General features: G+C 34.9%; 1 long non-coding RNA gene across 1 annotated transcript in view; it reads left to right on the plus strand.

The window, feature by feature from the left end:
• Positions 1–27,263, plus strand: part of LOC120224031 — a 293,362-nt gene that overhangs the window by 103,194 nt on the left and 162,905 nt on the right. The window contains exon 2 of the long non-coding RNA XR_005526449.1: positions 15,937–16,017. This is a non-coding gene — a long non-coding RNA (uncharacterized LOC120224031). The remainder of the gene's footprint in view (positions 1–15,936; positions 16,018–27,263) is intronic.

The following is a 27,263-nucleotide window of genomic DNA, read 5'->3' on the forward strand; positions in this document are numbered from 1 at the left end:
CACAGAGCCCGATTCGGGGCTTGAACCCACGAACCAAACCGTGAAATAATGACCTGAGCTGAAGTCTGACAACCGCCTGAGCCACCCAGGTGCCTCCTGCATTCTGCTACTTTAAAAAGTAATTTAATAAGTTTTATATAAGGCAAAGTTTTTTTTTTCTATTTAAAGATGGGAAATAACATCGTTATGCTAAAAATTAATTTCCTTAATAGAGACTACAAAGTCTTTCTTTTCCCTCAATTCCACTGAAATTCAAGAAATTTTAAGTACTGTAGAAATCATTTGGTTAAAAAATGCATTAAAACCTTGTAAAACAAGTCATCACTTGAAGCTGTACGGACAACAGTTCCTCAGCAAAACACACATCATAAAAGTCTGTATTTAGTCATTTTTCTTTAAAGAAATGATGTGATGGCAGCTGTGGGTGGCCATGCTTGGGAGATCCCATAAAGGGCCTCGGTTGGCTGCGAAAGGTTTCAGTATGGGTGACAGGATATTTCCATGTGTGTTTCCTTTCAGTTAATACCTTCCGGTAAAGCTTCCTGTGTGCTGTGAGAGATCACCTACACCGCCCACAGAACATTTCTTGATTTGAATTAGGGTTTCATGAAGTGTGGGTAGTAGAAGTTTGATTCAATACCCAGACACCCAAGAATGTAGTAAAGCCTGATTACAAAGATTCTCATCATTGCCAAAAAAAAAAAGTTTTCACAAAGAGAAAATAAAAATCCACAGAAATTAAATATTAAATATTGTTAAATTCTTAAGTAGTAAGGGATATTTATTCTAACTTTGTGATTTTGCAGATGAGGAAACAGAGCCTGGGAAAAGATAAGGAAGTTGCTCAAGGTAGAATCACAAGATGAATATAGGTTTCCTGACTTAAAAATTGTTTGTTTTTTTGAATTTTTAAATTTTAATTTTTAATGTACTTTTGAGAGAGAGACAAAGAAAGAGTGTGAGTGGGGGAGGGCAGAGAGAGAGGGAGATACAGAATCTGAAGCAGACTCCAGGCTCTGAGCTGTCAGCACAAAGCCTGACGTGGGGCTCAAACTCTCAAACTGTGAGATCATCACCTGAGCCAAAGTCTAGTGCTCAACCAAGTGAGCCACCCCAAGGTTTCCTGACTTCTAGTCATTGAACCTCATAGGCTGACTTCTCAAAAGAAATTATCACCTTACTATTGAACAGCTGAATGTTGTATTTAATAGAATACCTTTTCCCCCTCGCAGGTCCTTTTTAAAAGAGGAGATTAAAAGAGCAGGAAAATGTATGTCAGATTAAAATGGGCTGTAATTATTTTCTTACATATAATTTAGTTCTTAGGACCCCCCAAATATATAAATCATACATAATGTGTGTGTGCGTGTATACATGTGTAACATATACATATGTATACACACATATTATGTATAATTATATATTTTATATTTATATATTTTACATAATTAAATACACACACAGTCTCTAAATTCTAAAATTATAAATGATGGAATGAGATGAAATATGTTTCAGTTGCCTTTAGAATTAATGGGATAAGTGTCACACAATTATAAAATGTTCTCTAAAAACTGCAATATTTGAAAAAATGTTTTATTTTTGAGATTGAGAGAGGGAGGGAAAGAAAGAGAGAGAGACGCAGAATCTGAAGCAGGCTCCGAGCTGTCAGTGCAAAGCCTGACTCGGGACTCAAAGTCATGAACTGTGAAATCATGACCTGAGTCGGAGTTGGACGCTTAACTGATTGAACCACCCAGGCTCCCCTGCAATTTTTTTAGGATGTTATTTTCCCTAACGAGTTCATGCAGAATGAAAAAAAAGTTAGTGGAAATTATCTTTGCCATACACTTGAAAAGGAAGAGAAGCCAGTCAGAAAAAAGATGGATTTAAATTATCTTTAAATCAATCTCCTCTATGGCTGTTTTTAAACCTCCTCAGGCCAGCTGAGATGAATCATTAAATAAATTCCTATTTTAATACAAGGAAGGTAAAGTGATTTTAAACTTCAGTGTTACCTTAATTTGTGCATAAACATCCTTGACTTAAAGGAAATTTAAGAAGAACAGTGTAGTCTGTAATTGAAATTCATTTTAATAAATAACTAAAAACAAAACTGAGATGATCTGGCTAATAGTTTGTCCCATCAGTGATTGACCATTTGTTAAATGATGACCTTCTAGGTTATGATTATAACTGGTCACCCATAATGATTACCTATTTGGGGTCTAAGCCTATGGTTAGGAAAAAAGCATATATATAGATATAGATATGTGTACATATCTATAAAGGACATATATATACATATATACATATATATATGACATAGGCCAAGGAAAAAAACCCAGAGTTGAAATAGAAGCACATCACACTTGTGAAGAGTTGTAACCCATTGTGTTATTAGCTAAATTAGCTGGAATTGAGAGTTCTAGAAAAAAATATCCAATATGAACTGGAGCAAGCAAAAACTAGCAGGAAGGGAAATGTCTTTATAACACCTAAAATCCTGAGGATTGAGCCAGTGGAAAAGAAGGAACTAAATATCATTGCAAATGAATGATTAATAGAGGGTGAGGAACAATATGAATGTTTAAAAACCTAGTAAGTTTAGGCATAGAAAATAACAAAGGTGAAAATCTTTATGGTTAGGCAGCCAGAAATGGTTATTTTATAGGACAGTCCTTGCAGAATATTAGGGAATTAGATTTTGTTCTCAGTATCATGGTCTACATGACCAAAATGGTATAAGGACAGTGCAGGGTGTTTACTGTTATAGTTCACAAGGTCTCATTCAACTAATTTATGAAATTTAGTAATCCTCACATAATTTGAGCTATTATTCCCTCATCCCAGTTGCCTCCCCCGCCCCACACACATCCTCCCCTCCTGCACTGAGTTCATTGCAGGCATTCACAAGGGTAAATTAAATAACTAGAGCTTTCTGACATCTTGAGACAACCAAACCATTCTCTAAAACATGTGAGATGACAGTGGGAAGCATTATAAACCTTAAATATTGAACTCAATTTGACCCCCAAATTGAGCATATTACATCTAATCAATTATATCTCACTGATCATGATAGGTGGGTAAGTAAATAGAAAGAAAATATTTCCTTAGAATGAATGCTTTTTGCCTAGCTTATACTTACCCCCCTTTCTGAGTAAAGTCCTCTATCTTGAGCAAGGCAAGGTTCTCACCCCACCTTCCTTTCAACCTAAGCAATATATAGGCTCATCAAAATATTTTTCTAAAGAAAAACAATTCTCCAAACACAGTATAATTGTAACATTCATTGTGCTTAGGGATTACATTTGTTAAATTCAGAAGAAGAGGGGCGCTTGGCACTTGCGCATTATTGGAAATTCCCCAAACACAGACAACAAAAGCTCAGTCAGTTTAATCAAATTATCAGCTTTTCCTCAGTCTGTGTTTAGTCTGTGTTTGTCTAATGTCCGGGTGCATATTTTCTACTTAAGAAAATCAATAAATCTGCTGCTTTAAAAAAAGGCACATTTCAAATGCAGTATACAGCGTATTGCACTATCTGATCCAGCAATCTGTCTGCCTCTGCCCCACAGAAGGAATGAACAAGAAATATGCCTGACAAGCTTATGAGATGGTTTAGAAACTCATGTATGAAGGCGGAAAAATGATGCCATTGAGAAGTGCACACCCTTCACTTCTGATGTGGAAGGATGGCATGAAATGTGCGCCTGAAACTTCTTCATGCGGTCTTAAATGGTTTTATGTAAAATGGGCAGCACTGATACAATCTTAGCAATGAAGTAGCTGAGTTTGTTTTCTTAGGTAGAGTATTTATTCTTGTAATATTCTTCCATCAACATAATTGTTACTTTTCTGTATATCAGGAGGTCTGACAGAGTGTCTCCCTTTATTATTTGCTTTTGTTCTGTACATATTTGAGTTGCCAATCTGATCTATGATACTCACTTTTTCCAACTATGAGAAGTGATAATTCTGCTCCAGGAATAGTTCTTCATGTCCACGTGGCTCCTAGGCCATCCATAGTTGTCTCTTTATTTGCAGGAATACTCCGTATATATACGAACAAGCACAAACAAGTTGTTTACATAAATCCTCTTAAGTGTTAATACTTTTGATAAATAAGTATTTTATAAATTTGTTCCATAAAGACCACCTCACTAATAAAATCAAAGTTCAGCCTTTTCTTAGATCCAGACAGGAAAATGTAGAATTTCGATGGTAAGATTTTGGCTCTTGCATTTCCATGGGTTAATTTTGACGGTATTAGAATTAGTGCGTTGTCTCACCTGGATGGGTGGATCTATAGTAAATTAAATTTGAAAAGATATAAAGAAGACAGACATTTGGAAAATAAATTTTCCCCTATTGACCGAATATTTAAACTTATCAGAAAGTAGATGCTCCTTTTCTTTATAATAATCAATACATGGAAGACTGCTAGACCTAGATTATAGTAGAACTTTTTAACCTAAAGATTTGCTCACCATTAATCCTTACAAATGATGTTGTCTTGATGTGTCTTTAATGTCATAACGAGTACTGATGTCTCTAAATAAGTTGCTTTGAGCAATGACAGTACACTGAGTTTAGCTGCTAGAGAAATGTTATTTATTCTTTCTCCTTCTGTGTTTTTTTGGCAGTGAGGAGTTGGGGGAAAATTGTGAAATTCACATTCCAATGAATTTGTCAAATATTAATAACTGCCCAAGTAATTCATGCCATTTTCAATGATGTGTGTGTTTGTGCTCATAGGGGACAATAAGTGAGCAAGTATCAGGGAAGGCATAGAAAACCCATTTAGAACAGTAACCTGAATTCATCCTCAAGTAAAGAGAAATTTTGATTAGCTAACTCCCCTTTCCCATCTACAACATCTTATAGCACATGTTTGCTTTGCTTATTATAAAAATGCAGAAGTCACCGTTGTCAAATAAATTTCTAACTTATTTCTAATGATTCTGGGGGGAATATTTCATTTTTGGTGTAAAACTCCCTGGATTGGTTTGCTGTTTTCCCCACTGTTGTTTATGTGAAGAATTTCTAGTCAGGGTAAAAAAAGGTGTTGCTTGTGCAGAGAATCCGTTTAGTGGAGCAGGCTAATAGGCTGACCAGTCATTAACTAAAACACAGCTGGGAAGAGGCTATAATCCCCCAATTTCCTTCACAAATGCAGTAAATAAATATTCAAATGAAGCAGTGCACACATTTGCATATGTGTTAAACAAAAGCCCAGCTGAAGATCTGGTTTAAAAGCTCTGCTAATGTTTCTCCCTTTTCTACCTACAATTCCTCTACCTGAAGACTGCATTTCACAAATGTTCCCATGCTTTTCCCTTTTACCTCAAGGATTATCTTAGAAATCTTCTATCTGGCTGCTGCCCATTAATTCCCTCACTGAACCCCATTTTAAGAGGAACGAAAGCCTCCTATCAGATTAAATCTGTTTCTCCTTCTTTAGATGTTTTAAATTTCCGTATCTTTAATGTGTGAAATGCTATTGTTACTCTTTGTGTTCTGCTGGTTTCTGAATAAAATTCTATTTTTTTTGGACCCTGGAGCAGTAAATACTTGGGAAATAAAACTCGGAGGTTTGATCATTAGTACAAGTAATTTGTTAACCTCATGGCTTTAAGAAGCCAATTCAGATCAGTTTCCTAAATTCTGTAGTCTGTCCTCTGAGATTTCAAGCAAGTGATGTAACATAGGATGCTGTTCGGTTAATTATTCCTCAGAATGAGCCTCAATATCATTACAAATTCCCTACTCTGCCTCTCTTTTCCCTCTCTTGCTCTTATTCCGTGATTGTAATTTCTAGAGTTAGATTCTAGGACACACCTGACCTTAGGCTCTTCTGGGTTGCTTATCCTGAAGCAGTGTGAGTCCCTCCCAAGGTGAAGAAATATAATTAGAAGAAAAAGAGATCATTCAGTGAGGAGCTTAAGGTAGGACACAAGGGGTTACTTTCTAGGGGAAAAAATAGATTGCAAAAAAAAAAATTTAAGTGATTCTGAAAAGAAAAAGAAAAAAAGCTTTGCAGTTAAAGAAAAAAGCATATGAAAAATTAGCAAGGTAAAACTGACTTTCTCTTGTTTTTAAAAATGCCTGTGACTCCAACAGATTTGTCCCACCCCAGTGGAGAAAGAAAAATAAAAGTAGCCAAAACCCCACAGAGTTCCTAGGGTGTAGTGAACTGGTGCTCTTCTTCCTAGTTGTAAGAAGCACACTCTAATTGTTATCCTACGTATAAAGACATCTACAATGAGAAAAATAGAATCTGCGTTTATACACATATATTTGAATACTACATATAAATATGTTGGCATTCATTTAGGAAATATTACCGATCCACAGCAAAGTACAGTGCGAAGATAGGAAATAGTGTGACTTTTATAAGGAAATGGGTTAGTAATAGAAACACTACGTAAGACTTTAGGCCTCAGCATTTTTTTTTTAATTAATAACACAGGAATTATTTTTGCCAAACTGTAGTTAAATGCATGCAAGGATCATTATTACTGCCTTCTTAGCTGCTTGCTCTACAACATCCTGATGTGTTTTAATTCATCTATACCTAGGAGCAAGTGTAGCTTAAACAGTAAAGCTTTTGAGAGCTGAGATAATAAAAGATTTTTTTTTCCATCTCATTCAATCACGTTTACAAAGCATACTTGTAGGAGAAAGTCACTATCATATAAATGATAATGCTTTGTATTTCTAACAGAACCATGCCGGTATGTTTTGTGCTACTCGTTTTTTACAAGTAAATTTTTCCCCTGAAATAAGAAAATAAAAGCATTAATACTGGGAGGCTACTTCAAATATATGCTCTAACTGATATTATCAAAGTACAGAAGGCACTTTTAAGAATCAGACTGTGTGAATTGTGGGGGATATCTGTGAGCATTATTTTGAAAAGGCTTCAAAGCTTGCAAAATGCATATAAAATATGGCAAAATAACAATAGAGATCTCACTGTTTTTTTCTTTTGTCCCTAAGTTTTATCTTTTGCGTATTTCCTGAACAGGTTGTTAATTTTTTTTTTTTTTTCTATTGAAGCCACACTAAACAAGACACTGAATTACTTGATCACACAAAGGCTGGTCAAGATGAGGAGCCCAAAGAACACCTGTTGACTTTAGACAGAACTGCTGTTACTTGCTTGCTGTTCCATTTGAATTTGTCATGAGAAGTGGCATCTCCTCATTTGTTTTATTATCCTTCAAGCTGAAAACTTCCCTAAAAGATGGTAATAAAGTCTAAGGTAGTACATACTCATTCACAGCCACTTGAGTGTAGATCCACTGTGAAATCATTTCCCATTTTGTAAAGGAGATAAACTACAGTTTTCAGGTAACTTTCAAATTAATTATCTTTTTTGATTTGCACATGTTACTTTTTGCTGCCCTTTACGTATTGCCTTAACCACAAAAAGTTATTTTATAATTACTTGTGTCCTCCCCCCCTTTTTTTTCTTTTTTCCCTCAATTGTAAAAGCCCCAAGTTACATGAGATTTTAGTGTTATGCATTGGGTTAGAGCTTCCTGATCCCGTACGTGTCAGAGATCCTGGAATCCATGCAAATCTTCATAAGCTATGAGCGACAAGAACTAGCAAGGAGAGTGAGATTTTCAGTCATCAAGGCAAGGAGATTTTTATCAGCCATTCTGTCTGAGCAAACGTACTATGTCCACTGGTCCGGTCTGAGGTCATGGCTGCCCCAGAATTTGGGCGGTTGAGGATATTTTGGGATGCTTTCATTAGAAGGTACAGAGTACAGTTAAGAAACAGGCTTGGGGCGCCAGCATATGATTATGGCAAGACGGGCTGACCACTGGGAAATTGCTGAGCCAACAGGCGGAGAGCTGGATGACCTCCCCTGGGGCCAAGTCCAGAGAGAGTTACCACCCAACACACCTTCTGAGGGGTAATCTGAAGCACTCGATGTTCCAAATACTCATCGAAGCAACAGATGTTTTTGTAAGACAAAAGTATTGTACATTTTCAAAGGCTCTGTTTATGAATCTTCTTGCCTTTCTATTTTTAAAGGTGCCTGTATTCAAAAAAATATCCCTTATATTTACTTTAGAATGATCCAGCGTCTTTGCTGCCTGTTTCACTGGTGGTGGTTGGGGGTGGGGGCAGTTGTTGCAGAAAAACTCTAACCACAATGCGAAAGTCACTCACTTAGCAGGCTGCAAGTTACCAAGAGCCTGTTCAGAGAACCATTATATAAAGCAGGTATTTTTTAGACTTCTTATGTTTAATGACATTTAATGTTTCTGGATAAAATCTTTCCACTTTCAATTTGTGGTTAACAAAATATTTCTTTCCTTCTGTGTTTCATGCTTCTTATAGCACCCAAACTTGATGTTTCTTTTTTTTCCCCTTGATTTTCAAGCAGCCTGTTTATACAAAGCATGGAAAAGAGTTAAAATGAGAGAGAATTAAGAGAAGGTGTCATTTGATAACCATGACAACTCAGAAGGCAATAAGAAATTTGGAATCTAATATTTGTTTTATGAGCGTTAGAAAACCTGGCAATTGAAGCAGCAGCCCTCTGTTACCTGGCATAATCAGAGCATGGTTGAACTAGAATAAATCTGAAGAAAATGGGAAAATGTTAATGTGATAGCTTGGAAAGAAAAAATACATAGTAAAAATCCACTAATGTCAGTTTTTGATCATCTCACAACATTTTACATAGTTTATGTGAAAAAAAACCAACAACAACGTTATCCACTAATGCCTCCATGCCCATCGATTCTCCGTGCTCACTTCCTCTCCCGTTCCCAGGATGCATGAAACAGCCCTTCATGAGGTTTGGATTGGGCAATAGTGTGTATGTTTTCTTAAAATAACAGGGGAAAAAATGAAATGTGAAGCAAGATAAATTAATTATGACAGACTCAAATTGTATTAAAGCATTGACTCTTAGGGTGCCAGAGATTTCAATTTAATTCAGTTTGATTTAAGTAAATCCCTTGAGCTTTACTGAATCAAAATTTATATTTCAAGTATGGATGCTATAAGAAGCAAAAGTGCAGTATATATCAACTAAAACAGACGAAGTCCAAACCAGCAGTGTCTATGATTGTCAGGTTCCCCCTAAAAAGACAACAAATCAACAATAATGAAAATTAAAGTTTCTACAGAAAAAGCAAATCTATAAAAAATCAGACCCTACTTACCACTTTATAGTTTGCCTTCATTTGTGTGCATGTGAGTGTGCTGGTGTGTGTGTGTGTGTGTGTGTGTGTGTGTGTGTGTGTGTGTGTACTTTTCCTGGCTACACATTTGCCTCTTCTCTAATTTATTTCCTCCCTTATTGTTTCTTTCCCTTTCCTCTTTTAAATATATCTTAAGGTCTTCTTCAGCAATTCCAGGCCATCTGTCCTCACCGTACTAAATAAGCATTCATGGACACATGGCTGCCTCCTCCAGACTGACAAAGGCTCTTTAGTATAGCTAAGAGAAATGACCCAACAGCAGTGGTAAAGAGGCCTAAAAATATTTAAAGTAAAAAAAAATAGCAAGACCCACCAACTTTCTCTTTACTTGACTCCCCCATTTTTCTTAAGTTTATTTTATGTTTTACCATTGGAATCTGCCCTAGCAGAATACATTTGCATAATTGCCTGCCAAATTGGATATAAGCTTATTTTTAAAGGTAAAGAATCCTTATATCAGAAAAACAAACTAATAAAAAAGCAACCTTAACTTCCTTTTAAGCTGTGGCTGCATATATAGCTCATGTAATGTAATTGGCAAATATATAACAGACGAAAGGTGATTATGTTTAAGAAGCACCCCTGAAATTTCTACTTTTATAGTAGATACGAAGTGGTTCGTAGATATGTATATTTTAGTAGTTTAATAAGAATGCACCCAGTAAGCAGAAATGCTTTCAAATAACTTACATAAATTGTAAGGCATTAAGGACACACGGTTTTTAAAAAAGTATTCAATGGATTAAATTTTTACATAAAAGACGTGGGACTCATTTCTTTTTTTAGGGGGCCAATTTTGAATTTGTTTCATGCTCTATAGAAAATTAACTTGTTTTATTTCCAGTGAATACTATTTTCTTATATGTTTGTTAGTTTATTAAAGCATTTTATCTAATGAAAAATATTTTAATTGGATGTAAATTATCACTTTATTTTTTCACAACAGATGCTGTGTGAATTACATGAACTTATATGAATTTCTGAGCTACTCATAAGTATTCAGAAAACTGCTAAAACCTGTTAACTGAATAGAAAATAAGATATTTCTATCCTCTTTATGGACTAAACCTTGCTTATGTAAAAATTGTTAGGCTTCCCCCCCCCCCCCGAAACTTAATAATGTATAAGCAAGTGTTTCTTCATTCTTACATCTATCGTATATGCTTATACCTACACTAAGTATAGCCCAAAGTGATATCTTCTAGAACTTACATTACAAAATGGCTGAACACTACCTGTCATAAACTTTATGTTAAAAGAAAAAAAAAAAACTTTGCTCAACATTGCTGTCATCGATAGACCTTTATATATCTTTCCTTAGAGTATTTCTGGCTCAATTACAGTTATTACTAGTTAATTTGCTGAAAAAAAAAACATTTTCTTTGAGAACTCAACAATAAAAATTTCAGCAAATCACATTTTTATAATTTCTAGAAAGAAAGGAGTATTTTAAAACAGCTCTTAAATTATTATGGCACAAATAGTAACTCATTTAGTGTGGTGCCACAAAAATGGAACTCAGACAACAGAGAAACTATCATCTCATCTATTTGAAACACAAACGAAGTCTTAGTTTTTACATACCCTCTTTTCAAAATGTATGTTATGGTATATATGCTATTAAAACTGGCCTTATGAGGACTTGTGTTTGTATGTGGAGAGAATAGAGGCAGTGAGGTGGAGGAAGAAGGAACTGAACTTAGGTGAGGATGAATTTCATTAAGCAGTGGGTGTTCATCCGTGTGTGTCTTATAGTGTTCACGGTTTTTTATAGAATGTTTTCTCCCTTCAAAAAAAAAAATCTAGTGGGTGTTCACTGGGTTCTTTTGTTATTCAATCCATTAATTAGAATTTTGTCACAAATCTTCATGAAGATCTAAGTATTGTAGAAAGGTCTTATTTTAAAATTTAGAAAATATGAATGCCAAAATCAAAGAATTATAAACCTAAGTGGAAAAATATCAAAAGATTTTACATGTTTGAAAGTAAAAAGCACAGCGCCCTTTAATCACATAAAGCTAGAATTAGGGACATGTCCAGGCTCTGATTTGGGAAGGAAGCAGGATCAAAGCAGCAGAACTCTGTATGGATAGTGGATAAAATGCCCAAATATTTACATTTTCATTTGAACCTGCAGTGAGAGAGTAAATTACAGTTCTAACTCAGAGTTTTCCAAATCCAGGATATATGGGTAGAGATGAAGGAACTGCTTCATCTCTAATATACTAAACAAAACAAACAAACAAACAAAAAAAAAACAGGAAAAAAAAAGAAAATGAAAAAACAAAGGAAGAAAAAGAGATTGGAAAGAGAGACTAGGGAGTAGAAACAGAGACAATTCAACCCTTCCTAAATATGACTTAAGCTACAGGCTACAAGTGTAAGGCATTTCTTGTACATGTTTTTTTGTTCTATAATGAGGTTTTTCTTCAGTAATTCTTTTCAGTTTGCTGTGTCAAATTCTTGATGAATATCAATGATGAAGAATTTGAACAATACACCTTTATGTTTTAAATTACTTTCATAGGAGAATAATTGGCCAAATACTTATAGACAATGCATTTGAAAATAAGCCGTAAATTAGAGAAGCAGCAAATTGCATTCTCTGGAAAGCAACAACATAACATAATGGAATAATACAGATGTTAACATCAAAAGACCTAAATTATGAATTCTTACTCCATTTCTTACCAGGTATATGGCCCCTGTCAAATTACCTGCCTCCCCGAGCCTCAGCCTCCTCCTCTGTAATTAGGAGATAATAATTGCTTCATCATGGACTGATTATGAACACTAAACATGATAATATATGTAAAGTGCCCAAAAGAGGTTTGGGCCCCTAGTGGGCATTTGGAAAATATGAAGTCTGCCAGCCTTGCCTACCTCATCCTGTACTATGTGATGGTGTATATATTAGTTCGATCACCAGAAAAATGATTGCTCAGAAAGTTCCTGAAACAGTGAGAAATTCTTTGGGATATTTTTCATGTTGAAGTCAACAGTCTTCTTAGTAAGGACTGTGATCAAAGTGGATTTTCATATTTAAAAGATGTATGTGGGTAACTCTGGTAGGGGAGTTTTCTTTTAAAAATCCCCTACTCATATAGCCTTAATTATCATGACTTAGGAGTACACTAAAAAGGTATCAAAATTATTATTTTGCTAACAAACCCCCTTAATTCATGTGTATTCAATCCCAGTCCATGACCGTGGAATGTGATCCACTCAAATAATACTTAGAGTTGTGTTTTTGTCAGAGTCCAATACATTTTACAAACATACAGACTCTCTAGTGATGCATATAACATCGATGGAACTGACAACCAATAAACCTTGTGCAAAACCACCACGCTACAGGAAAATTGATACTCTGCAAAGGGAACACTTTATTGAAAAAAATTTACGGTACTATAATACTTCATTAACTTTTAATTAATCAATTAATCCTTCAAAAAGTAATGCTTCAAAACTTAAAAAAGATTTTCTGTGGCCTAAGGAAAGGATTTTACTTCTGATCAGTAATATAAATAAAATAATTTGTCATTGCTTAGATTTTTGTGGAAGCCCTCATGGCCTTCTGCTAAGTAAGTCTTTAAGTGTGGAGCTTTTATTTTAGTAAATTTAGAGAAAGAGTATTAAAGAAACATAATGGTGTCACTTGTCATAATTTAAAAATTAAAATTAATGTCTGATTTTAACTGATTACATTGTCTTTTTTTTACTTTATATGAGCATGTATGTACACAGACACACACACACACACACACACACACACACACACACACACACGTTGATTCTATGCATTTAACTAATATCACAGGAAGTCCACCCAAGCTGTTGTTCTGGAGTAATCTCACAAATAAACAGAAATAGAAATACAGTACAACTGCTTAAGAGCTACATGTGTTCTCTTTTACCTATATTACAAAGAGCTCAAGTATTTTTTGGAGTCTAGAAATACCTAATGGAACTGATACTACTTAGCAAAGATTCCATAAGGCCAACATCTAACTTTGCTTTCCACTAACAGCTGAAACAGTTTAAATTACTATGGAAACAAAAGCACAAATACTTTGCCAGAATCTGTTATATAAAGTAGCAATAATGACTTTCTCTTATTGTCAGACAGGAGAATATCATATAAGTAAAGGAGAGAGAAACAAGCTATTGGGGGGAAAATAGGGTGTGAAATATACGATATTGTACTTTCACTATACAAAAGGAAAAGGCCAATAAAAAGGAAAATGAATGAGGTCTTACTGAAAATGAGTATCATTTCATAAAATTTTGGTTCGACTTACAAGACAAGTTAAATTATTTCTGGCTAGTTCAGGCAATGAAACTGTTCATCTGGATTGGTCCTAGTAAGCATTTGTGTTTCTTTCTGAAGAACATAGCTTGACTCTAAATTCACGATCCTGTACTTTATCTCTAGCCAGAACAGAAACAGCCTATCTTATTCTAGTGAAGAAACTTGAAGCATTATCTTCATTATAGCCTCTGATCCTGTGAAAAGATAAAGAATGATATTCTTTTTTATTTTTTAACAAGTGTATTTCTGTATTTATTTATAATTGAAACATAAATTTGTGTGGCATTGTATGTCCAATGTATTTCAACAAAGGATGGCATTCTTTAAATTTGTACAAATCACCCTGTGAGCATAACCAAGATAGTCTAGGTTATCCTGGGATAGCAGCTCCAAAATTGCAGTAGATAAGCACAACAGACATGTGCTTCTTGCTCATCCCAGGACACCTGGGAACTCGGTTCTACATCTTCTCACGCCAGGCAGATGATGTTTCTATCATCTGGAAAGTTACTGGTTGCCCTGGCAGTAGACATGAACAGCAAATTGCATTCTCCTTTTAAAGGCTCCATCTTGAAATGACACCTGTCACCACTTCTCACATTTCATTAACCAAAGCAAGTCATAAGAACATAAATGAGTTTGATGCCATGAGGACAGGGAAATGCAATTTTACCATGTGACCAAAAGAAGAGCTACTAATGACCAATCACAATTAGACTAACCAGTGGGAAGGCTGAGCAATCCATACTTTCTATCTTCATTGTTGTTTATAATCCCTCTCATCATAATCATTATGTGGAAATCCACGTTGATTAACGTGGTCAAAATTATTGAATAGTTTATCCTTTACCATTGTGTGCCAGATGTACAAAAAAGTAGTCCCCTACTTGCCAGCATCCTTTTCCCTGAAATGTTTTTTCCACATAAGAACAGCCATCAGAAAATTGTTGGACTTGTAAAAACTCAATTATTACAATAAAGATCCTAGCGTTTCAGTGTATAAGTCTCAGTCCACTCATTAAATCTGTGCTATGGATACCATCTTCTTAATTTCTTTTATATGCTTTCTTTCTTTCTGAATTGAAAGTGAGGGCTCCTGTTTTATCCAAACATCTCTGGGTCGACATCGCCATTATGGCTCCAGTTGTTATTGCTGTGCTGTTGCCAAGGCAGCCAAAATACAGACCTGGGTTCAAAGTAGTTGCTGGGTGTGTAAGAGGGTAGTCACTTCCACTTTCACGAATACAGCTGCTCTGAATGTGACAAATACCATTATCATCATGGGTCTTATTACCTCCAACCACAAGGTGCTATCTGAACAAATGCTGGGTTTTAACTGCCAGTCTCTTGAATATGTCACATTTTTCTTTGGATCTTTGGGTTATTGTAACAGCTGTTTGTAAACATTGTAAAGCCTACATTAGGTACAGAATGGGTAAGAATATTTTGACCCAAATGTCTGCCCTCTGAACTATTGTAAGGAATGCAGCATGTCTGCTGACACTTAAAGCAGTAGATTTAAATAGCAACCAGGATCAACTTCCAGCTGAATAAGTCAATAGGCATTTTCAGTTTCAGACTCCATCTGGGTCAGTTTTCTTTCATCAGCTGGCCTGAGAACATCCAAGGGTATTCAGACCATACTGAATAAAAGAAAAGGAAGGGGATAGCAAGTAGGTATTTCCACCAAGATTTTGTCTGGGTAGTATTTTCCCTAAAGGTCTAATATATGCTCTTCCATAGTTCAGGTTACCAGTGCTTGTTGGAAAGCATTTCTTTTCTTTAGAAACAGGGACACGAGCAGCTTTAGAATTTGTCATGCTCTGATCTCTTTCATTCTGTAAATACCCCATGCTATTTTATGTAGTGGTAATGAGTTAGATATTTCTAGTGCTTGCCTGGTAAGCAGTCATGAGGGTTGTTGTAATAAATAAATAGTAAGAGCACATTGCTCTGATAATAGCAACTTTCATTGAAGGATGTGAATGTGCCTTGCAAAAGAGTGATACAGAATCCTTAGAAAGGCTTTTATTAGAAGAAATGTAATACAACAGTTTTTAAATGAAACAGTAAGGCAGAGTGGAAAAATAATCTATGACATTGTGTTGCGAGTGTCAGTTGTCATTGTGGACACCTAGGCTCTCAACCCAAGCAGTTGAGAAGCTAATAATCCTTCTCGTAAGAAAATGCATTTATCACACATTGAATATTATGAGAAACACTATCCACAAGATTTCTCAATTTTACAGATACCATACGTTTTCCAACAAGTTATATTAGACAGTCACCTTTGGAAGTAGCCATGTGATATATATCTGGTTGAAATTTTACTTAGGATTAAAAATAAGACTCTTAAAATAATAGTCTTATTCTTTTGTCTGCTCTTCACAGGAAAATCGGATATATTGCAGCCATAACCCTCAAAAGTTAAAAAAGTCTTCCACCGAGCTTGCTTAAATACAGGAAAGTATGGTGAGTATGTGCATATATACATAAACAACTCTAACAGAGGTATAATTCATGTAGTTATCTCTAAAATAAGTGCTTTCTTAAACAAAATTAATCTTATTTTTAAAATATTCGACCACAGTTAGAATTAAATGCAGAACTACCAAGATGAGTAACTTAGTGCGTGTATGCTGGTAACAGGAAAAAGTAAGACAGACTGAGATTTAAAGTCACTCTGGATAATCAGGAATTGACTAAACATGAGACATAGCGTTTCATGTAAAAGATGCAGGGGAGTCTAATGTGTTTTCTTCATGTGATGGTGGAACAAATTGAGGTTTGTTCTCGTCTCAACATACACACACAGAATCTCAAAATGAAACAGGCAAAGTTGTGTTCTGCTCTTTTATAGTGTGATGATGTTTGTGAAGCTTCTTACTTTGTTCACATGTTGCCTTGAAATAAAGAAGGCTTTTTCGTTCGAGCATGTGTCTTGAATTTCTTTATAAAATTAAAATTGAAAATGGAGACTAGGAATAGTGCGTGAGAGCTCTTACATCTAATTTGTCATGAAAATTCTTCTTTGTCAGGGCTGGCCCTATGTAAGTGGCGGGAAAGAGTATCTGCATCTCCCGTTATTTTTTCAATTCTAGTATATATTCAAGTATATTTTTCTGGAGTGTATTCCTACTCCAAAGCCCCTGAAGCCCACAACTTAGTAAAGCTAAGAATGTAGGATTTTTTAGAAAGTGCCCTATCTATATATTTTGCTCATTCTTACCTATTGCTACAATTTTCTAGATTGGAGTTCTGAGTGCCGTGGACTACATTCCATATAAGCAAAAGTCTCTTCTCTCAAGGGATTATGTTCAGAGAATTATCGGTAGAAATAAAGTCATAAACAGTTGCTGTTTCTAAACTCACAGAAAAGAAAAAACAAAATCTTTGAACTTATATTTAACATTGAGTACCCCTGCTCCCCTCCTGGCTGCCCCTTCTCCTAGTCAGAAATGTCAGTCTCCTAGAAACAGTGAGCTCACCTTCATTGGTAGGAAACAAACTGAGAGTACTAATTCCCACTCTTTCATGAAAGCGTGAATGACTATTAATCCCTTAAACTCCCTAAGGTTGAGTGGTTAGAATAGTTGTTACCGAAATAAATCATGTATTTATAGAAACTTAATATAATGGGGAAACTACAGTAAAAAATGTTCAGATGATATGTAAGGACTTATTTTTTCAGCCCGACACATGGGCAGATCATACCAGCCCAGACTTTTGCCTCTGGACCTTTTAGTCTGTAATGTTCGTGATTTGGGGACCTTTTTCATTTTCAACTTCTTACACCACAGAATCTCTGAAAAGTCCCGTTCATCTACATTGTGGTTCCCATTTCAGCAGCTGCAACGGACTAGTGTGTGGGGAAAGTGTGGCAGGAAAGAAGGTATTGTGCACACTGATTTGAGGTAAATCAGAAACCTTGGTTATTTGCATTCAACGAGGGACTTTCTGGGGATAGTGACTTAACTGGAACTCTGAGGCATTCAGGCTCTGTGGAAGGCTGTTGAGAAAATATCGAAGTCCTTCAAATCACACCATTTGTGTGGCCTTTTGTATTCTTTATTTGTAATTCAAATACTCATTTTTGCTGATTTCTAAGTGAAACAGTAGTTTTTAAATCCTGGCTTGCAAGCCATGGTCCCAGCGATGACTAACTCTGTGTTCTTAGGAAAATCACTTCATCTCTTTGAGTCTCAGTTCTCTCATGGGTCAATTGAGATTGTGATTCTAGCTGTCCCTTAAAAGGTGGTGGAGACACAGCGGACTATTAGATGCAAGCATGCTTAGACAAAGTTAGGAGAATTATGCAAATTTAAACTACTTTAATTAAATACTATAAGATAGAACAAAATGCAACCTCAAAATATTTTTCTCTTCCTCTATATTAGAACTAATTTAGTGTAGAAACGAAGTTCATTATTTAGGGAAATTAAAATGTCACTACTTTCTTGAAACTGAAATTAACTGCAGTTTTAGATTTTATAAAGTAATTGTTGGGATACCTATATACAAATGCTTATTTCCTGCCTTTTAGAATGCCAAGAACCTCATTATACTTCCAAGGATCCTTTAACACTCGAGGCAACGTAGTTTTATCTCCCTTTTATGGTCTGTGCCTTTTTCTTTTATTCGTGGGGTACCAAGTTTTATTCTAGGTACGGATTCAAAGCTATTTGAACATATGTGATAAACTAAAATTAAACTAAACTAAAATTAAACTAAAACTGAACTAAAATTAAAAATAGAGTTTTAATTTTATATCATACAAAGCATTTATTAGAGTGCATGATTTTATTTTGGAATCCAAGAAACAGCCTTTGGTAACTTCAAGATGTAATTGAGGAAATATTTTAGAGGATTGGGTCCTGTGTTTAACAGATTGAAATGGAGACAAGAAAGAGTAAAGCTTTCTATATTATTGTCACTGAGGTCCATTTATACCCACAGTGCATGAAGCATTAGAAAATACAAGTGAAAATGCACTGTAGTCAGGAGACATTTCTTCGTTTCCCAAAAAGATGGTCTAGGGCAAAACCAAACACTGTATGCCTCATTTCCATAGATAACCATTGCACAGGCAGGACTTTGGCATGTATCATAGTATATGCCTAATTGTTAGTTCCATTTGATAAAAATCTGAAATACTTTCAACTAGCACTACTAATAATCCAAAGTATTTCATAATGGATCTTATTTTTTCTAAACTCTAAAACACCATACCATATACCAAATATAAAATATAAAACCAATTAGGAACAGATTTTAAATAAATATTTATGATACATGTTTATTATATATCATATATAGATGTATACGTATATAAATACATAGAAGCACATGCATATATAATTAACAATCTCAAACCTTCTCAGTATTATTCTATCACAAAGTCAGGGTTTTTTTTTCCTGTATTCATGTTAATATTGTAGTTTAAAATTATTCTTATCCTCTTTATCTGTGGAGGGCTCTGGTAATTCCATAAAATATCCACATACTTAACATTATTTATTTATTGAATACGAAAGCGTCTCGAGTGCCAAAACCAGGTACATGGGTATTTGGGAGACTTAGGGCCGCCTATGAATCAGTGTGTTGTTCACAACTTCAGTAGAGAGCAAATAGGACCAGGTGGGCTCCATTATGCCCCTTGCTAAATAACTTGGCCCAAGGAGTCATAGAAGAGTATTTCCTAACCCCTAAAATAAAAATAATGACGGTGAAAGGATAAGTCAGAAATGTGGGTGTCAGCTAGACTCCTGACTCTCCCTTACCCCTCTTTTTAATCAACGGCAAGTCTGTCTCTTAAACTTCAGTTAGATTGATAAGTTCCTTTACCACATCCTCTCCAGTCACCATCATTTCTCCCCTGAATCACTGAAACAGTTTCCTAAATGGTTTCTTATAGTTTAGCCCCCCCTTATCGTATTAGTTTCCCATACTGCACTGAACATAATCATCCAAAAATTCAAATATTATGAAATCTCTCCTCTACTAAAAAGTCTTCTACCACTTTCCACAGTCCTAGGGACAAATGGATCAGTTTGCTTTGTTCATGTTTGCCTTTTACATGGTTGATTTTCCTCAACCTTTTCAAGATTTTTGGATGTGTAGTCACAGTTACAAATGATGGACTATATTGAATAGTGAAGGTAGCTAGTACGTATCGTGTTTGCTCTTGTTCAGGACTGTTTCCCCAGGAGGCCTCCCACCTCAGTCAGAAGGCTGACTGAAGGTTCTGCATAAGTAGGGGAAGTCAGGGGAATGTTCTGACAGGCAGTCTGTTTGAAGGACCCCTGGGAAAAAAGCAGGTTACAGAATAGGAAACTCATCCAGGCCTAGTATATTCTACTACCAAGAGGGAGTGCTTTTCTGACTGACACTTGAAACCTGTTTTCTGGGTCTCTATGGCAGTCTAGAGGAGCGCTGACGTCTGCTTGACTTCTCTCTCATACAGCAGCATCTTCACAAGATCACTTTCTTTGGATCATCACCCACATGCCCACTTGATTTGGAGAACAGCTCTTGGGCTTTAGCCACAGAACAAAAGCCTTTGCTGTCAAACCATAGCTCTATGTACACCTCTATGGGGGAAGAGTTCACCTTTTCTGGCTGTGTGGAAAGCACATTACTAATTAATGACCTGGGATTGACCCTTGGTTTATTTCTGACCCCTGTATTTGTTGATTCACCTTGGGGATCTCTTGTCACTTTTGATAAATTTTCTCTTTCATTTTTCTACCAGTCATATTTCATTTGTTGCTATCTTCCCCAAATGTTTATAAAATTTTGATTCACTAATGATGCACATTTCTTATTTCCCATTCATTTTAATTTATCATTTCTATCCGTTGAGAGAAAGAAAATACAGACAGGTTTGAGTTCAGTAAACCATTTTGAACTAGAAAGTTAAGTTTACCTTTAGTTTTGGGGGAAAAGTAGTTTGGATAAGTTAATAATTATATCTAGGAGAACTCACTGTTTTAAATACCTTTAGAATTTCACAACTTATGTGTCTACTGATGGACAAATTGATAAAGAAGTTGTGGTATACATATGCAATGGATTGTTATTCAGCCATTTACAATAATGTGGATGGACCTTATGGAAATTATGCTAAATGAAATAAGGTAGAGAGAGACCAGACCAGTACTGCATGATCGCACACAGTATGTGGAATTTAAAAACAAAATAAAACAGCCTTGTAGAAAAAAGATTTGTGGGCACCAGAGGCTGGAGGATGCGGAGGGGATATTGGATAAAGGAGGTAAAAGGTACAAACTTCTAGTTTTAAGATACATATGTACTAGGGATGTAACATGGAATATGATGACTATAGTTAACACTGATGTATGGTATAGTTGCCAGTTGTTAATAGAGAAAATTCTAGGAGTTAATCATCATAAGGAAAAAAATATTTTTTCTTTTTCTTTTTTTTTATGTACCTATATGAGATGATAGGTGTTAACTAAACTTATTGTGGTAATCATTTCATAATATGTGTAAGTCAACTTATTATGCTGTATACCTTACATTTATACAGTGCCGTATGTCACTTATAACTCAATGAAATTGTAACAAAATTCAAAAATGTTACTATTAATTTCCAAGTACTTGCTGATTCTTACTTGAGAAGATCTTTAAAGAATCAATTTATAAAACATCTGACCATATCAAAATTAATGGAAGTGTCTTTATAAAAATTTTATTTTCCAGTTCAGACAGATATCATTTTAAGCAATTTTAATTTGTTTATAAAATATCAATAATCATTGATCTGGAAATCAATCAAACTGATATTAGTGACTATACTCTTTTGCTGCTAAAATATAATAAATGATATTTAGGCCATTTTTAGTTATTTAAACAAAACCTTATTTATTATGCCAGTCTTCAGCCAATCTTCTTGATGATTCTTCCCATCACAGTATAATTTTCAATTATCACATTTTCTTAAAGTCAACTGAAATTATAGTAATTAATGGAGATTAACTAAATTATATACCTTTTTGAACTCTCCTAACAACTAGAAGATTACTGACAAATGATTCAGTGAAGACTTGAAAACTATCATAATATACCCATTGGAACTGATTATTTTAAGAGACACATGATGGTAAAAAAGGAGAAACAGAAATAATCAAATGCATGGGGTCTTCTCAAAATGGCTACAAATATTATTGATGGACACCAAACATTAATCTTCACTGAAATCTAGTGTTAGAAATTAGTCTATGGGTTATACATATATTTTACACAGAAATTCCATTAAATCTGTCTGAGGAGATAACCCATGGGACCAGCAAAAAATGGTTATGTGGTAGGGAATGACTTTTAACTAAAGGTTAAATAGAATTGTACTGATGTTATTTTTTAAAATGTTTTTATTTATTTCTGAGAGAGAGAGAGAGCGTGAGCAGGGGAGGGTCAGTGAGAGGGAGACACAGAATCTGAAACAGTCTCCATGCTCTGAGCTAGCTCTCCACACAGAGCCTGATGCAGGGCTTGAACCCACGAACCATGAGATCATGACCTGAGCTGAAGTTGGACGCTCAGCCGACTGAGCCACCCAGGTGCCCCTGTACTGATGTTATTTTCAACTTATTGCTCAAGACAGTGGTTCCTTTGGAATGGTCCTTAGTTCAATTTGCTCTCTAATTCTGTTTCTTCTTCTTCTTCTTTTTTTTTTTTTAATTTAATCTTCAGTACCCCTTTATTTCCCTGACAGTAGTATTTTCATATCCATCTGCTTCTTCCAGTCTCCCAAATCAGAACCTTTTGTCCAGGATCTACCAGTGGGTTCTCTTTTCCTTCACAGAGGTCTTCATGCATGGGAAACCTCACTATTCTTTTACCCCTCCCTCCCTCCCTCCCATGATTATCCTTTGTTCCATCACCAGTCAGTGTGAAAGGCAGGTATAAGCTTGGTTAGATGTTTCTATTATGTATCTTAGCTTTATAGACTAAATTTTGAATGGTGGATGGAAAAACTGTGATGGTAATTTACTCGACTAAAATGTCCTAAAGGTAATTATTATTTCTGTTACTGATCATGCAAAACATCTTGTAAATTATACATATCATTATAGTATATATCTTTTATCTTGAAGAGAAGTATTTTTGTCTCAAAACAATATAAAAATGGTGCATAAATACAACTCTATAAATATTTTCTATCCACTCTATCTGTCCAAATATCCATTTTAATAAAGCATACACCTGATAGTGCCTTTGCACTAGAGTTAAAATAAAAGTACACCTTGAAACTTCGGCCATGAATATACTGATATCCAACTTTTCTCTTTACTAGTACCATTAACAGTGGTTCTTACAATCCTTATATTCCTGAAATCCAAACTTGTTTCTGAAATTACCATTAGATTGTATTCTAGAAACTCATTTCAATAGTTAATAAGTGTCTCTAACACACATACAAGTGTGTTTACATACAGAGGTTTAAATTTGGCAGTAGGTGAATTTTAACAAGGTGAGGCAAATAGATGGAAAGGAAGTTTTCAGTTTTCATTTTTTCAAATGGAACTTAAACCAAGACCTAAGGGCACATTGTATAAAAAGATGTCTAGTTCTACATTAAACTTTTTCATGAGAAGTTGGCTATTAATGCTGACTGGATTTCTTTATAATTTGATCTCAGAGAGGTCACACAGCCCAACTATTTAGGATGCCTAAGAACCAGAAAAATTAAAGATTATTCAAAGATATCAGATAACTGAAAAACAGAAATTTTACTTAATATTAAAACTAAGACCTCATCAAGACATCACTGGTAGAGAATTTTGAGAGTCCTAGCAAGTCCAACAGCTAATCTTTCTGTATTTCTATTAAGTAAGGCATTATGTAGGGTTCTAGAGAAAGACACAGAGAAGCCAGAAGGAATCCTTCATTGGAAGAGCTTAGGATGTAAAATGGAATATAGAATGCCTTAATATTCTTAATCAAACAAGAAGTGGTGACAACTTCTGTGATGTTAAGAATTTTTGATATAGTACAAGTTTGTTGTAAACTGTTCTACAAGACAGTTTCCATTTCTTTAACACTTATAACTACACAATGAAAGTTGTAGGTTGTCTTCAAATCTTATATATAACCCAAATAGCTTTTTGCTACCTACCTAAAGGTCAATTTCAATATAGAACCACATCAAAAAGAACACATATCTGAGGAAAATGGTTTTTAAGATAAAATAATTGTCCATCATATTTTAAGAAGGCAATGAAAGCACAACACATTGTACAAACACTGCACATCTTCTTTAACTCCTTGTCCTGTGCTTTGCCCAGAGTCTCACACATCAAGCACTATTCATATTTTTATTTTTAAGAAAATATCAGGTGATTTTTCATATAAATTTTTTCATTTTGGACTACTTTTAGATGTCAGCTGTATTGAAAAGAGAATGTAAGTTTCCCCTATATTCTTATACTACAGTTTCCCCTACTGTTAACATCTTACATTGCCATGGTCCATTTGTGAAAACTAAGAAGTCAACAGTGGTACATTACTTTTAACTAAACTCAAGATATGACTTAGATTTCACCAGCTTTTATATAAATATTCTTTTCCTTGTCCCCTCATTGATTTCAGAATACTATCTTGCATTGAGTCCTCGTGTTCACTTTAGTTTTCTCTGATCTGTGGAATCTTTTCCATCTTTCTTTGGTTTTAAAGTTTTAACAGTCTTGAGGATCACTAGTCAGGTATTTTGTAGAATGTCCTTTGATGTGGTCTTTTCTGATATTTATCTCATGTTTAGTCTGGGGTTATAGGTTTTAAAGAATAATACATGGATAAATTTTCTTCCTCATCACATCATATTAAGGTGTATTTGTTATCATATGACATATCCTGGTGATGTTAACTTGATAATTTTGTTAAGACCACATTTGACAGATTTCTCTTCTGTAAATTACTATAGTTTCTGTTTACATACTGCATTCTTTGATTGAGTTACTAAATCTATCACATACTGAAAGCAGGTGTGTGTGTGTGTGTGTGTGTGTGTGTGTGTGGTGTGGTGTGGTGGTGGTGGAGGGGGTTGGGGAAATAAGGTCCACTTCTTAGGAATATCTACATGTACATTTGAAATTCTTTTACAAATAACACTTGCCTCTTCTCCTCCATTTACTTATTTTATTTATTTTTTTTTATCCAAGTATGTTTTCATATGCATCAGTTTTATACTTTAGGTTATAATTTTCTGTCACTGTACTGGGTTGAGTATTACCTCTGAAGTTTCATGTCCACCCAGTTCTGTGAATGTGATTTTATTTGGCAATAGGGTCTTTGAATATTTATTCAACTTACAATGAGGTCATACTGAATTAGGGTATTAGGGTGGGTCCTAAATCCAATATTAGTGGTTTCCTTATAAGAAGAGGGAAATTTGGCATACTTCTAGGAGTGAACACCATGGCAGAGGTAGAAACTTGAATGAAAGGCCTTACAAACCATAATGCCAAGGATTGCTGACAAACACTAGAAGTAGAAAAAAGGCTCCGAAGAATCCTCCCCTAGAGACGTCAGAGAGAGCATTGCTCTGTTAACACCTGGTTTTCAGATTTCTAGACTCCAGACCTGGTAGAAAGTAAATTTCAGTTGTTTTAAGCCACCTGGTTTCTGGTAATTTGTTACAGGAGTCCTAGGAAGCTGATAAAAGTACACTATCTATTTTGTTCTTCATATTGTTTCAGGTTTGACCATTGAGAGAGAGTTCAACTTGGCCCTTATGTCCCTTTGATATGCCCCATCCCATGCTGCATTCACTTTTCTCTTCTCTCTTTTGTCAGGCTTCTATGACTTCTTCATTGCATGCATGGTATGTGTGTGTGTGTGTATGTGTGAGTCTTTCTGTCTGTCTGTCTGTCTGTGTTGTTATTTCTTCCAGATATTACCTTCCCCTTTGTAGGTGGCTGAAGACTGAACTTTCCCTCTTATCTTCCCATCATCCTCTCTACCTGTCACCCATAGATCTCTTAACTGATCAAGTCAATAAAATTCCTACCCAGAAGAAAAGAGAGCAGTGAGAAGATGCTATAAGCGCAGTGTCTTTTAGTATCTTTTGTTTCTGTTCCATAATCAGTTAGGCCCCATATTGAACTGGTTCTATTTCTGATTACTAAATATTTAACTAATATTTACTGATTTAATTTTTAAATCACAAATCCAGCCTTCTCACTCTTTCCAAAGTACCATAAATAAATTTTAAACATTAGTGCAAGATTTGGTGGCTTATGGATTTGAAAATTAGTACACATCTTAAAATAATTTATTCTTCAAACAACAAAAAAAATGTAGCAACATTGCTATGGGACACACATAGAGTTACCAAAGAGAAATCCAACAAAGTAAAACCTTCTATTTCTACTTGACCATTATCTCAGTCTACAATTTCAATCAATGATTTATTATGAAATTTTATTAGCGCAATTATCCTGTAGCAAAATGGATAGACAAAATATTTACTTCTTTTTGTATTGCTGTCCAATTAACAACACAACAGACAGATTTCATTCAGTCTGTAGGAAATTAGCAAATTAAGCACCAGGGGAATAATCCACAAACTAGATAATTACATAAATTGATTAAAAAACCCTCCATCCTGAGATTCTTCTTGATAAATGGAAAAATAAACATCAAGTTTCACCATCCTGATATAGAAAGTAAATATAACGATAGCAGTTTTATTCCTGTTTCCTGTACATGTCATCACTATTGTATGACTTCTAGGAGATTCAGCATAGCAAAGATAAGAGACTAAAAAAATGGAGGGAAATCTCATAGGAACAAAATTGCAAATTAGAGTGAAGAAAAGGTTTAATTTTTCATCATGCAGTGCAAGCCCTGAATTCAGCTATTATCCCTATGTTTTTCTCCAATGACCTCACTGTAGATCCTTCTTCTAACCTACTCTTAGGTATGTCTCATCTATAACTATACTATTATAAGCTCAGAGAGTCCAATTTCTGTTTAATTTCTTATGTATAAATGGCTAAACTTGCAAGCAAAAATCAAATATCCAATAGAAACTCATGAAACCTTATTAAATTCTTTAGAATTATTAGTTTCCTGTAATTCTGAAGTGGTTATCTACCCTGAATCTCAAAGTCATATACTTATTTTGAGACTTTATATGTGGTATAATAGTATTGTCTCAAATCTGTGTTCATAATATTATTGATAAATTAATATCTGTAAATAATTTTTTATGGATCCTTGCATACAAATATGTGTAAAGTATGACATTCACTTAATCTGGAAGTACAGAGAATCTTCCTAAAATATTACATAAATCCAGTATATTGATAGTATGTGTTATGTCCACCCAGTGTACCCGATGGCAACCATGTAAACAGAGAAAAACGGGTGGAAAATCATATTTGAAGGCACTGTAGTATCAGAAAATGAAGAAGCATGCATGATAGCAGTTGCCAGGCGGTACTGAAAGAAAATGCCTTATGTTTGTATATAAATGTCTGAAAAGTTTAAATTGTGATCAAATAACCTAAGATATATACACAAATAATTATAAAAGTAACTATATAGTTCTTAAAAGTTATAATTCATTGTATTATACCCAATTACCTGATGTCCTGTATAACCTGAGCCCGTATGATACCAAATACTCAAAGTACTCACTAAGACAAGACTGACCATTCACAATATTTTCCTGAAATGATAAATTCCAAATGAGA

This window comes from Hyaena hyaena, unplaced genomic scaffold (assembly GCF_003009895.1).
Source record: "Hyaena hyaena isolate Hyena2069 unplaced genomic scaffold, ASM300989v1 scaffold_1094, whole genome shotgun sequence".
Lineage (NCBI taxonomy): Eukaryota > Metazoa > Chordata > Mammalia > Carnivora > Hyaenidae > Hyaena > Hyaena hyaena.